The sequence below is a fragment of the Sebastes fasciatus genome, chromosome 17, assembly GCF_043250625.1.
Source record: "Sebastes fasciatus isolate fSebFas1 chromosome 17, fSebFas1.pri, whole genome shotgun sequence".
Taxonomy (NCBI): Eukaryota; Metazoa; Chordata; class Actinopteri; order Perciformes; family Sebastidae; genus Sebastes; species Sebastes fasciatus.
In genome coordinates this window covers 20958716-20973347 of record NC_133811.1, presented here as the reverse complement: position 1 = coordinate 20973347, position 14632 = coordinate 20958716, and the positions used below count along the sequence as shown (strand labels likewise).

The window sequence follows — 14632 nt, the reverse complement described above, 5'->3', positions numbered from 1 at the left end:
TTTCTTGTAAATGTCCGGTGTAATCGGTAACACCGGTGTTACAAGTTTATTAACCGGTGGGAAAGTTTCCTCACCGTGACATCTTTACTGGGAGAAATAAAAAGATACCAGTGTAAAAAAGGATGTTGGAACAGTTTGAATTTGACATAAGAGGTATTATTAAGAAGTTCATGAATGTCTTTATCGAACACTATCAGCTTCTTCTTTCTCACTTCACCTGATCATTTTAATGTTCCTACTGTACGTCAAAGTTTTTGACCAGAGTACTTTGAAATAGACTAAAAAGCCTCTAAACTGTTAACAAACCAGTCTCACCACAGGGTCCACTTAGCAGCTGTTCTGGAGCCTTCACTCATATCACATAATCTTCAGCAGACAGAGTTTGCCCAGTTGTCATGGAGTTAAATCCCAATTTTTCTGATCACTTTCTCATCCACGTTGGCTTAAAATTTGAGTTTGAAAGTTCATTCTTGACCTTGAGAACTGTTGCTGGCAGAAAAAATGTGTAGCACTGAAGCGCTACTAAATGTACGTTTTGGGAGATGGTTTTGTCAACTGCTGTTTGAAAGGTCAAGAATGACTGTTTCATGATAACATGAACACATGCCTGTTTTTATTCCTCAAACGTTTAATGCGTCTTTGCATATTCACAGCTTTTTGTGACTTCAAGTGATGAGCACAAACTACCGAATTGAAGAGGCTTCTGGGTGCAACACCGGACCCTCCAGCCAAAAATGAAAAGAAGAAGAAAGACAGAAAAAAAAGAGAAATGGTCGACCATTCAGAGTGGAGGACAGGTGACAGGAGAGCAAGCAGACAAGTAAATGGAAAGTCTCTATTCTTAGAAGACGTTTAGTGTTATTGACAATCTCTCTGGCTGCAGAGAGCATCTGAGTGTGTGTCCTCCACCTCAAAGCCAGGGCTAAATACAGTACAGCCATATGATATTGACTTTGATAACAGTCCTCCACCTCTACAAAACAAACCAGCCAGCCATGACATGTTGCGGTTAGTCTCCACACAAACAAACACACACCTCTATTAACCCTTTATCTGTTTCCTAGACACCAATGTTAGCCTGCTGTTTGAAGAGGAAGTTCAGAGAGGGTAACTTTAACAAGCCCTTACCAAAATGAACTTTATTCAAGTGTGCTATTAGTATACTTCTTTTAAACTTAAAATAAGGGAGTATACTTTCAGTTTACTTTTTATGTACTTATCAGAGATATACTTAACAAAAGTATACTTAAGTATACTTGGCTCATACTGACAAGTTTACAGAAAAGTCTAAGTATACTTGGCTTATACTGACAAGTGTACAGAAAAGTCTAAGCATACTTGGCTCATAGTGACAAGTGTACAGAAAAGTCTAAGTATACTTAGCTCATAGTGACAAGTGTACAGAAAAGTCTAAGCATACTTGGCTTATAGACCTACTTACTTAATCTTTTGATCAAGATATACTTAAGAAAAATACAATAGTATTCTTGTCTTATAGGCCTACAGAAAAGAATACTTGGCGTATACTTGGCTTGTGGTTGTGCTTACTTTTTGATAGAGTAGCCTGTTAAAAGTGTGTGAGAGTTTGTAAAAGGAGGTTTTCATATGAATTTACTTCAATTCATCAAGTTTTTGGATTATCCGTTCACCGTAGAGGCACGCGAGAACAACACATTTTATTCATTTTTTTAATCTCTTCACAAATCATCAAGTCAAATAGCAAAAGGAGCAAGTCTCTTTATGTAATACATAAATCATTGGCTAAGTACTACAAGTTAAAGTATACAAAGAATACTTTCATGAACTAAAAAGCAGAGATGCTCATAAGCCATTTCTTTTGCAAGTCCAAGTAAGGTTCAAGTTTTAAGCTAAGAGCCCAAGTTAAGAAGTGTGGCAGTTTTTTAACCCACCTAGAAAGTAAACAACCCACCAGACATGCGAAAAGCCGAGCTAGGTCTTTGAATGTCGAATGCTGTGTCTCCAACACAACAGCATTTACAGTATAACCGCAACAAGTATGTGTGTAAGATCTGGTAGAGATAAGGGGGGCTATTGATGGCATTGATGTACGTGAGACGTCAAACACACGAACACAAACGCATAAACACACCGTCTTGCTCTCTGATCAGAGGTGGGAAAATAAACACGCTCACTCTTTTCTTTCCCTCCTCTCTCTCAGGTTTGTGTACAAAAACTTCACAGCAGTAGGAAGTGGGTTATCTACACACAGGATCAGGGTTCAGGATACACAGCCAGATCAGCTGTGTGTGTGTGTGTGTGTGTGTGTGTGTGTGTTTGACAAAGAAAGGCAAAGAGTGACAGTGTTAGACAGGCAGTATTACTTAAATGAAATTTGGCAAATGGTGGGTTTTGGGCTAATTCAACTTCAATTTCCGGCGATTTTTTTTAGCCTGGCTCAGCTTTTGACCATAGATTGTATATAAGAAGTGGACGTTGTCACCGTGACGTCACCTATCGGTTTGTGGACTACGGTTTTGAAGCCTCGAGTTCGGCATTTCGGCCGTCGCCACTTTGTTTTTTTACAACCAGAAGTGACAAAAGTGGAGCCAAGCACAACCGAACGCTGAATAAGACATTTTTAGGCGACCAAAATGTTACAATTAACTTTCATGAACTGAAAACACACTTTGAAAAGACAGAAAACAAAAACACCGACACACCCAGACTGGACGACGCCGTGGTAGCGACCTGTCAATCACAAGGTAGCCACGCCCTAAAGCATGCCAAATCGGCTTCACTTTTCAGACCTAGATGTTGCCGACAGCAGCAGCAATAGCCAATCAAATACGAGCAAGAGCACATTTCTTTCCATGGTTGGAAAGTTGTTTATTTTGAAGATTTGGTTTGGCATTGTAGCCTTTACAGGCCAGTTCTGCCAGTAGAGAGTGAGTGAGGGCGTGGAGGTTGCACAATAAGCGTCTAAAGTCTCTTTACAGCAGGATACCTTCTTGTTTTAAAAAGGAACCTGCCCGTTGCGTCGGCCCCCGCTGAGACTCTCAAGCTCTGTCGTGCTGTGTGGAAACCATTGAACAAACAGATATACTGGTGTTGGCTCATACCGCAGTATTCAACAGCAGTCTTACAACATGCCAAAGTCAATTTGGAATACGTGGTGCGTTTTGTGTGTTTGAGCCACAATTCAACCTCCAAAACATCCTTTTTCAAAGTAAAGCTCTCGTAAAAAAAAAAATGTTTATATATATATTTCAGTTGCAAACCTCAATCACATCCTCACTTGTCCATCATGAATGTTTGTGTGCGTTTTGTTGGATGGATCTACCAAAGAGATTGGCAGGTAGTGTGTGCAATACACGTAGAGAACACACTGTTATGATCCTTGTTATACGCTAGGATGAAAGGAAGCGCACTAAGTTATTATTATATTTACATGTCGTTTATGGAATTATAAACCTGTTCAAATATATTTTGTTGCAGATGATCATAAGCCTTTCTCTGTGAATGTGTGCACATGGTGGTGACTGCTATGTGTGCTCTGTTTGCACAACAGCTGTGCAAATGTACATTTAAGTTCACTAGTGTGTGTGTGTTCATGTGACTGTCTGCTCGTGACCAGTTGTGTCTGGTCACATTTTGTCCATAATAACCCGATGCTGACTCAGCCCCAGTAACTAGTCAGCAAGCATTTCATCAAGAGGAAGTCGATTGCTTTCACTTCAGCTGAACCTGCCGGTTTCGATCGTGCAAACATGAAACTACTGCCTCACAACATGTCGAAAGCAAGACGCTGACACAAAGAGACGCGTGAGCAGTGTGAATGTGTCTGTGTGTGCAAAATCCCACCAGGTTTATCCAAAACCAAGACCGTGTTCAGATCACATACTGCACATCTATGCTCGTGCTTGTTGTGGTTTTCAGCAGAGCAGAAACACATTAGGCAGGAAAGCAAATAGAGGAAGAATGTTGGACATTTGCATCTCTCTTTGGGACCTTTGTTTTGTTTTTGTGCAGACACACGGGGAACTTTTAAAATGCAGTGTTAACAGTGACTAAAAGAAATGGGTGTCTGTGCATTGTGAGACTCACCAAAAGGCCTTGAAAGCGTCATAAATGTCATCGAGACGTTGCAGTTTTGGTCCAGCTGTGATATTAAAGCCTTGCCGTCGTACCTGAACACACACAAAAACAAAGAGGTAAGACTCAGCAAATCAGCACAGTGCACACAAACACAGCAAGTCAGGTTACTGTAGGCTACATTGGATCAATACAGCACCCGCTGACACCACAGCAAAAAAAATGCACGCCTGCTCTCACTCTCTCACGCACACAAGCATGATAATAAATCAGTAGCTGCCAATAAACCAGAACACACCCAAACCAGCAAAACGCCTAATGCAAAGTCTCCCATCAACTCTGCCTTTGCACCAGTAATGTGATGGGAGCTGCAGCCGTCCAACACAAGAGATATTTGAATAAAATTGTACACTGAATCACAAAAATGTGTGTAGAATCCTTCAAATATTATTATCTAATAGAAACAGTAGATAAATAATGTCAAACAGATGTACATTAAAGGTACTCTGAGGTAATAAAACATGACTTTTAAATGGTTTCTGACAGCAGAAGGGCAGAGGAGCTCTGCTGTTGAGACATTGCTACCACTGCAACAAATGCTTATAATATTGTTTCATTGAGTTATTTTCTGGATAAATCCATTAAGCTTCCTGAGCACAGCACAAGGTGACGTCTTGCAATTGCTTTTTTTGTTTGACCAGCATCCTAAATCCCAAAGATATTCATTATGAAACATTAAAGAAAAGCAGCAAATATTAACATTTGAGAAGCTAGAACCAGATATTTATTTTAGTACTTTTGCATATTAAAAGGCACAGTGTGTAGGATCTGGCGACATTAAGGTCAAGGTCACGAAAATGCACCTCTCTAGAGCCAGTGTTTGGATTGTCCGTCTTGGGCTATACTGTAGAAACACGGCGGCCGGCTCCGTATGTAGATAAAGACGGCTAAAACGGCTCGTTCTAAGGTTACGGAAACAAACGGTTGTACAATTGTAGGTGATTAAACACTAAAGAAAACTTATTAATAGTATATTACACACTGTTCCTTTAAGAAACTACTTTAACGATTAAATCAATTTATAAAATTATCGCCGAACCATTTTCTTTCGATTGATCGACCAATCTATTCAGCCCTACATGTCTGTTTTTGTTATATTGAAGTCACTGGCACCACCAACGCCCACAGTTGTTGACATTTAAACAAACCAACAGCCACAGATAATGAAAACACAGATGAACAGGTTGATCACAACAGCAGCAGCCAGGAAACTACTCATATTATTTTTCATTTTTAACTGTCAATCGAAAACATACTGGTAGAGCTCTATTGTCACAGCAGGTGTGCAAGTCACTACAGTTAAAATTGCTCCATGGGAGAAGTTTGCCTTCAGGGTTTTTCTGCCGGAAAGGTTTTTTTTTAACCCTAACCATCATCTTTTTTCTGAACCTAAATCAACCTGTTTCATTATAGATATCTAAATCAATATCCTCCTCACAAACACTAACCATACACTTCCACGCACACACACACTTATCTTTTTTGATATATTTACTGTATTGTTATTATATATATCTTGTCCTAATTGTTTGTTATTACTATTATGTAGTCATATTATTTCTTTATATTAATCTTGTCTCTAGGTGGAGAGCTTCAGATAACCCCAGTGTTGTTGTTTTTTGCTTCTTCCTACACTGTATATTATTAATTTACTTTTTTTGTTATGTTGTATAGTCTTAAATTGTGCAAAACAAATAAACAAAACAAGCAGGTTTGTTGTGTAAACCTATAAGGAGATTTCTTATTTAAAACTTATACAACTCATTACAATAAAAAATGTGAAGGAAATGAAGCTTATTCTGCTACTGCAACTCTGAGCCTCTCTGTAAAGCTGCTTTACATTTAAACAACATGCAGAAATCCTTATAATAAACACTTTATTATAAGAGCAACCTGACCTGTACCAGGATGTCTGGCCTATCTGTATCTACCTGCACTACCTTAAACTTAAAACACACACTATTTGGACCATCTACATCTATTTGCACTACCTTATACTTAAAATCTGCTGACATTTCTTGCAAACTTATGCAACTCATTACAAAAAAAAATGTGCAGGAAATGAAGCTTATTCTGCTGCTGCAACCTTGAGCCTCTTTGCAAAGCTGCTTTACATTTAAACAACATGCAGAAATCCTTATAATAAACATTTTATTATAAGAGCAACCTGACCTGTGCCAGGCTGCCTGCATCTCCTCTCTTTTTGTTTTTCACTCAGGCCTACACAAACTACTGTAAATGCCTCCTCCTCCTCCTCCTCCTCCTCCTCCTCTCTGCAACAGCAACCTGAGATGCTGCTGTTTATTCAGAGACCAACCTCGGCTACATAATGTTTAATATCCGTCCCTTTAACCAGGACACCTCTCTCACCTCTCCGGGTCGTTGTCAGCCTCTGGCTCGGTGTGTTTTGTCCGCTGAGCGGTCGGTCGCTCGGCTCTGCTGCTGCAGCTTTTTGTTGCATAGGTTTGTCCGCTGCTCTCCTGCAACTGAAGCCAGGGCTTTAAATACGCCTTTAAAGGACTAGCTTGTCGGAAGGAGAGAACGTAGCACTCACTTCCGCCGACGTCAGGGGGCTAATTTGCATAAAGGGGAGGAGAGCTAAAGTGGTTGTGTACAAATGTACAAAGGAGAAGAGAGTGGAGGGGCTGACATTTAAAGGTGAATACCGTAAAAAAAATGTTCAGTTACAGAAAGGAAGTTTACTGAACTACAATTTTGAGGTACTTGTAGTTTACTTGAGTGTGTGCAATGATGGCCACAACAACAACAACAAGATCTATCTGGACTATCTGCATCTATGTGCACTACCTGCACTACCTTAAACTTAAAACACGCACTATCTGGACTACCTGCACTACCTTAAACTTAAAACACGCACTATCTGGACTACCTGCATCTATCTGCACTACCTTAAACTTAAAACACGCACTATCTGGACTACCTGCATCTATCTGCACTACCTTAAACTTAAAACACGCACTATCTGGACTACCTGCACTACCTTAAACTTAAAACACGCACTATCTGGACTATCTGCATCTATCTGCACTACCTTAAACTTAAAACACGCACTACCTGGACTATCTGCATCTATCTGCACTACCTTAAACTTAAAACACGCACTATCTGGACTACCTGCACTACCTTAAACTTAAAACACGCACTATCTGGACTATCTGCATCTATCTGCACTACCTTAAACTTAAAACACGCACTACCTGGACTATCTGCATCTATCTGCACTACCTTAAACTTAAAACACGCACTACCTGGACTATCTGCATCTATCTGCACTACCTTAAACTTAAAACACGCACTATCTGGACTACCTGCACTACCTTAAACTTAAAACACGCACTATCTGGACTATCTGCATCTATCTGCACTACCTTAAACTTAAAACACGCACTATCTGCATCTATCTGCATCTATCTGCACTACCTTAAACTTAAAACACGCACTACCTGGACTATCTGCATCTATCTGCACTACCTTAAACTTAAAACACGCACTATCTGGACTACCTGCATCTATCTGCACTACCTTAAACTTAAAACACGCACTACCTGGACTATCTGCATCTATCTGCACTACCTTAAACTTAAAACACGCACTATCTGCATCTATCTGCACTACCTTAAACTTAAAACACGCACTATCTGGACTATCTGCATCTATCTGCACTACCTTAAACTTAAAACATGCACTATCTGGACTACCTGCATCTATCTGCACTACCTTAAACTTAAAACACGCACTACCTGGACTATCTGCATCTATCTGCACTACCTTAAACTTAAAACATGCACTACCTGGACTATCTGCATCTATCTGCACTACCTTAAACTTAAAACACGCACTATCTGGACTATCTGCATCTATCTGCACTACCTTAAACTTAAAACACGCACTACCTGGACTATCTGCATCTATCTGCACTACCTTAAACTTAAAACACGCACTATCTGGACTATCTGCATCTATCTGCACTACCTTAAACTTAAAACATGCACTATCTGGACTACCTGCATCTATCTGCACTACCTTAAACTTAAAACACGCACTATCTGGACTATCTGCATCTATCTGCACTACCTTAAACTTAAAACACGCACTACCTGGACTATCTGCATCTATCTGCACTACCTTAAACTTAAAACACGCACTATCTGGACTATCTGCATCTATCTGCACTACCTTAAACTTAAAACACACAGTATCTGGACTATCTGGACTATCTGGACTATCTGCATCTATGTGCACTACCTGCAACCACCTCTCCTAACCACTGGTGCACTTTAAACTTTAAACTTTCTTTACACTACATCCCATATACCATTTTATAGACTGCACATATTACATCTATTTATTGTACACTACATCTTTTTCATGACGGACGGTACACGCTATGTCCATTCACTATGTTCATTCACTATGTATATTCTGTATTTCTATTTATTGTTTTATAATCTTTTTGTACACCTGTACCTCTGTATCTGCGCTTTACTGCTTTGACACCTGAAATTCCCCCCGGGGATTAATAAAGGTTAATCTTATCTTATCTTATCATATCTTATCTTAAGATGATAAAAACAACAATAATTATGATAATTAAGATTAAAATGAGTTCACATCTCCATCGGCTACAACACTGAAGTACTGCACACATTATGCATCACTTTTGAATGCAAGACCTTCATGTATAATGTATCACTTACACTTACACACCAAAAACTGACAATAACTGCACTATACTGTATAATGACTGTGCAATATCATTGTTACTACTCAGTTGTAATTCATACTGTGCAATATTTTCAGGTGGGATATCATTTAAATGGTTCATATTTTGTTACACTTTGTTTAGCTTCTTTTTTTTTTTACTGTGTTAGCTGATGCATCTTGTTTTTTGCACTATGCCCTTTGCTGCTGTACACTGCAAATTTCCCCACTGCGGGACTAATAAAGGAATATCTTATCTTATCTTATCTTATCTTATCTTATCTTATCTTATCATTAAATGGAATGTTTGTGATATTGCTACGTATTTGTACTAGGGATGTCAATCGATTAAAATATTTAATCGTGATTAATTCTTAAATATATTTTTCTATTTGTTATCTGTTCAAAATGTACCTTAAAGGGAGATTTGTCAAGTATTTAATACTGTGATCAACATGGGAGTGGGTAAATATGTTTTCTTTATGCAAACGTATGTATATATTTATTATTGGAAGTCAGTTAACAACACAAAACAATGACAAATATTGTCCAGAAACCCTCACAGCTACTGCGTTTAGCATAACAAATATGCTCAAATCATAACATGCAAACTCAAGTCCAACAGGCAACAACAGCTGTCAGTGTGTCAGTGTGCTGACTTGACCATGACTTTCCCCAAACTGATTATCATAAAGTGGGCATGTCTGTAAAGGGGAGACTCGTGGGTACCCATAGAACCCATTTTCATTCACATATCTTGAGGTCAGAGGTCAAGGGACCCCTTTGAAAATGGCCATGATATTTTTTCCTCGCAAAACATTTAGCGTAAGTTTGGAGCGTTACTTAACTTCCTTCGCGACAAGCTATTCCTTCCTTCCTGCTGGATTCCTTAGGTTTTTGTAGTTTCATATGATGCTAGCTTAATGCATTAAAGAAATTAGTGGCGTTAAAACAAATTTGCATTAATGCATTATTAGTGCGTTTACTTTGACAGCCCTAATTTGTACATAAGTAGACAGATAGATAAATAGATAGATAGATAGATAGATGGAATAAAGCAAACAATACACATACCACAACACACCACTAAAACATACACATTTACAGTATACAATATACAACAGTGCAATGGGCATGTGGTAGCAGCGGGTTGTATAAATAATAAAAGAGAGCACATCTTATTAAATGACAAATGATGAATCCACCATTGATTTTACGCTGTATGTACACTAAACATTAGCTGCCAGCCCCTAGTTTCTTCCACTTTCTGTGCATTTTGTTTGTATTAGTTAGAAATAGTATTAGTTTGTGGTAACTTAATCAAGCACAAATGTATTTAGAAATATGCAACATGTAAACCAATTTGATAAAGGCCTTAAAACTAGATTTTGTTAAATCATTTACAAGAAGGGGCAGTATAAAGCAGATGTCACCCCCTGTCATTTCAGTTTATAGGCTACTGTGCTGTTGTTGTTCATATAGTAGTATTGCCAAACAGATTCGGTCAAAATAGGGTCTGGGGCCTCAAGGCAGCTGCTCGCTTTCCCCATTTGGTAATCCACCCTTGGACTGAAAACGCCCAACACACAGCCACAAAATAATAAATAAATGTCAAACAGAGATTGTAGCAGTGACTTAAGAATTAACTTCTTTATCTATTAATCTGCCAAGTTAATCAATGTCACTGTGGAACCAGCCAAACCAGGGAATTTTCCATGTTATTTCTTTGCTTATAAAAGGACTCGAAGGACGATGAATCAACTATCCAAATTTTTTCTGATCAATTAGAATAGTTTCGGCTCTACAATCAATCATGAATCCCTTATAAAAGACACCATGGTAGAAAGAGCTGATCAAGGGAAGAAAAGAATTCATTCGTTTTTCGCACATAAACTGGATTTGTATATTGTTTGTGCCAATACGATAATCAAATTCTGTAAATGCAGTAGATTCATTAGAGTGTTGAGGACAAGTGACTCCACTCACAATGTGGACAAAATGTACAAAAGGAAATTAAAGTCACGTATTGCTCTTTTTGTAGTAAAATGTTACACACTGAAGCTTTCTGTTGAAGTGTATGGACAGCAAAAGATAAGTGTGTTTGCTTGTGTGTGTGTCTGACCTGTGGCGTAAACCGGCTTCACTGCTGAAATACACCCGTACTTAAAGCCTAGGGTGCATAACTCTTTAGGTGGTGCCTCCAAGGGCAAAAAACACATGTCTTGATCTCTCTGAGCCTCCCTGCAGCTCAGGTAGGTTAAGCTTCTTGGGGAATGCATCATGTCAGCCATAATTTGCTTATGCAACACCGTAATTATCAAGACAGCAACAAAGAGCGCATGCAAAAATGAGGCAAAACTGCTTTTGAAGGTTAAACCGTTGAAGGTGGGAGGAACTGATACCAAAACACAGAGAGAAATGTGAAGAGACAGAAGACATGAGTGATGTGAGAAAGGAGTGTTTCCTGATGTTGTGGAAAAAACTCATTTAGTACATGCCGTGTCACTCAACTGAGATTCAATAATAACCTGACAACAGCTGTTTTTCTTGAGTCATAACAGGTTTAAATCATAAACACCGAAAATCATCATCATCATCCGCCTGATGTCAAGACATGATGCAACTCTGAAATAACATAACTGACATGAATGCTCTCTATCATTTGCTCCGTCCTGGAGGATGCGGCATTCTTCTTCTACCCTGTTTACCAGTCTGTCATAACCTGCATGAACACGAAACCATAAAACATACAATGAGGTGAAGTTATCTGTCGTAAATTTAACCTGGGACTCGTCATGTCAAAGTGATGACATGATGATTTATGAGTTTCATAACACATTTACATCCTCGGTAGGACGGCAAAAGCTGAGAGACAAAGACAGAGAAGTATTAAAGCTTCAGTAGGCAGAACGTTTTTGGCATCATTGGGCAAAAATTCCATAATAACCTTTCACCATATTCTAATTCAAGTGCTCTGAGAGAAAACGTCTGCACCTCCTCATGGCTCTGTTTTCAGGCTTTAGAAAATCAAAGCCAAATCGAATCGAAGTGAGAGCGTTCCTATTGACTGTGCTTCGGCTGGTGGGCGGTGCTTGGTATCTCCTCAAGTGATCTCAACATGCCGACCGGGTCACAAACTTTCTCATTTTATAGCTAAACAGTACACTACAAGATGTTTGCCTAGTTTGACCTGTTTGGTTGTAGTTGCGAGTGATTGATTGTTTATAGATGGCAGAATCTAGCTTGGCTCTGATTGGTTGTTTTCCTCCAGTCTTTGAAATCTTGCAGATGCCATTAGAAGCACCGGAGGATTTTTTTTTCAGATTATCTGTCTCATGCACTACTATTAAGATAAAGTGACCGTTTTATAAACATAACTTTTTTTAAATAATATTTGCTCCATTTCTACCAACTGCTGCTTTAAGAGATAAACTGCATTGATGTTTTTTTTGTTTTGTTTTTCATTTATTGACACCTATCTTATCCTTTAATGACATAACACTTTGTCATTTTGTGGAACTTAAACATGAAATGCTGCACTAGCTGCTACAGTTCTAATGCAGTTAAGGGGAACTCCTACATCGTTTTCCTTTGTGGTATTGTACTGCAGAGCACTGTGCCTCTGTTGACTGCAGTTACCGTTTCAATACTTTAAGTTGCAGCACAAACAGCAATTGTGTTTCTTTTTTTTTCTTTCTTAAATCTAACTTGTGCTTCCTGTAAGGCAACATTTATGGATTAAGATGAAAGTGATTAAGAGCTGCAGGAGATCTTCCACGGCAGCCGACGTATGAGTGGACCTGCACACAGAGATTAACGGCTGCTTATGACTTTATGTAACACAGCAATGTCCAGCACACACACATGCACAGAAACATACAGATTTGCATGAATAAAACGGCACAGAGCTGCACATCCACACATACAGTATATTGGAAGGATTGGATGTTTAAAAGCACCTTAACAGGGAGAAGTCAGAGGTCCACCTCAGGGACACCTGAGCAGGGTGGACCCAGTCTGTTGTAGCTTTATGTTTGTTCTTCTTATCACTCTGCCAACCTGCAGGCCGAGAAGCAATGATTAATTAAATTAGTCAACTAACAGAAAATTAATTGGTAACTTAACTGTTTCAGTTATTTCTCAAGTGCAAATGACAGCTTTTATCTTGGTTCCAATCTTTTCAAATGTGAGGATTTGCTGCTTTTCTTTGTCATGTGCAGCGTTGGGGAGTAGTGAACTACATTGTTATTAAACTAACATTTTACATTTTGCAGTAGCTTGCTGGTAGTTCGCCTCATATTTGCATAGTGATTCAAGTAGTTACATTGCTTTTTTGTAATTTTTTTATGTCGTTTACTACTGAAACTACAAACAAGTTTGGGCCACAATCAGAATCAGAATCAGAATTATTTGTCAAGTTTGTGTGCACATACTAATTTGACTCTTTGCATCTCTCTTAATGTATATACACAGAAATAGAAATATCAGCTGGAGGCAAGAACAACAAAGCTAGACAAATAAAGGTGAAGAGTAGACAGGACTGTTATGTATATATATATGTATACATGTTCTGTAAGATGTTAACAATACAAATAGTGCAAAAAGGATATATTGAATGGATATACTGGATGATTATGTGCAGTATGTACATGTATACATGTCTACATACTGTATGTACACGTATACATGTCTACATATTGTATGTACAGTGAGTAGGTTTTATATTCACAGTGACAGATGATGTGTACAGATTAAAAAAATGTGCATTAAAGTCTGTAAAATTATAATCTATATCAGCGGCAGTGGATATGTTGCTGTTAGAGGGTTATTGACAGTGTATGACTGATGTTAACTGTTCATCAGAGTGACTGATTGTTATGGCGTACAGTGATCTGTAGCGTCTACTAGAGGGGAGAAGGTCAAACAGGTTGTGTCCAGGGTGTGAAGGGTCTGTAGGAAACGTACAAGAAACATCAAAAAAGGAAAGGAATGATGTTTTTATTTTTATTTTTACCATTGCTTCTCTACTGTAACTGATCCCCCGTTGACCAGCCCCGTCCCCTTTTTCTTTCAATGCATTCGTCAGGCTGCCACCACCACATACTTGACCTTTCACCTTTGTGTAGTGCTTGCAGGTGCAAAAGGGTGGGCGTTGCTCAGTGCTCATACAGCGAAGGAGTCATCATCTTCAGCAAGATGAAGACTGTTTAAGTTGTCAAGATCGTGCAAGTCAGATGTTACAAAATGGACAAGTAAGACAAGTTAGACCAGTGCTCAAGACGCTCATTATATTTTGGTTTAATTTGGTATCACATGTACATTGTCAATTTGATCTTTTTTTACAATGTAGTTTGAACTCCTTTTTCCAAGTAGCTTAAACTAATCAAACTAGATTTCTTCAAAGAGCAGTTTTCTGTAGTTCAACTTCTTCCAGTGTGAAGTATTTGGTTGCTTCAACGTAGCTTCCCCAACACTGCATATAGGAATAAAAACTGAATATTGTTGGGTTTTGGGCTGAATATGCCACCTTGGCCTCTTTTATTACATTAAATGGGCATTTGTTACTATTTTCTAACATTTTATAGACAAAGCGGATAATAATAATAAGCCAAGAAAATAATTTGAAGACAGATTGATGTTATATTGATATTTTTGGATTCTCATCTGTGAAATTGAAACTTAAAACTTCAGCTTTCCTTAGAAAACTTGCTCCAACTTTAAGTTCTCTTGGTATCAAACAGCACCCCCTTCTGGTGAACCCTGGGAAGTGCAGAAACATGAGGATGGAGTTACATTT

The 14632-nt window shown here is 38.6% G+C and overlaps 1 protein-coding gene across 2 annotated transcripts in view; it reads right to left on the bottom strand.

Annotated features, from left to right (window-relative positions):
* Positions 1-6624, bottom strand: part of slc45a4a (solute carrier family 45 member 4a) — a 60670-nt gene extending 54046 nt beyond the window's left edge. For both annotated transcript variants that reach the window (XR_012590757.1, XM_074614562.1), the window contains exons 1-2: positions 6484-6624; positions 4066-4148 (exon numbers count right to left, since the gene is read on the bottom strand). The gene's annotated coding sequence lies outside the window, so the exon portion shown is untranslated. The remainder of the gene's footprint in view (positions 1-4065; positions 4149-6483) is intronic.
* Positions 6625-14632: the final 8008 nt, after the last annotated feature.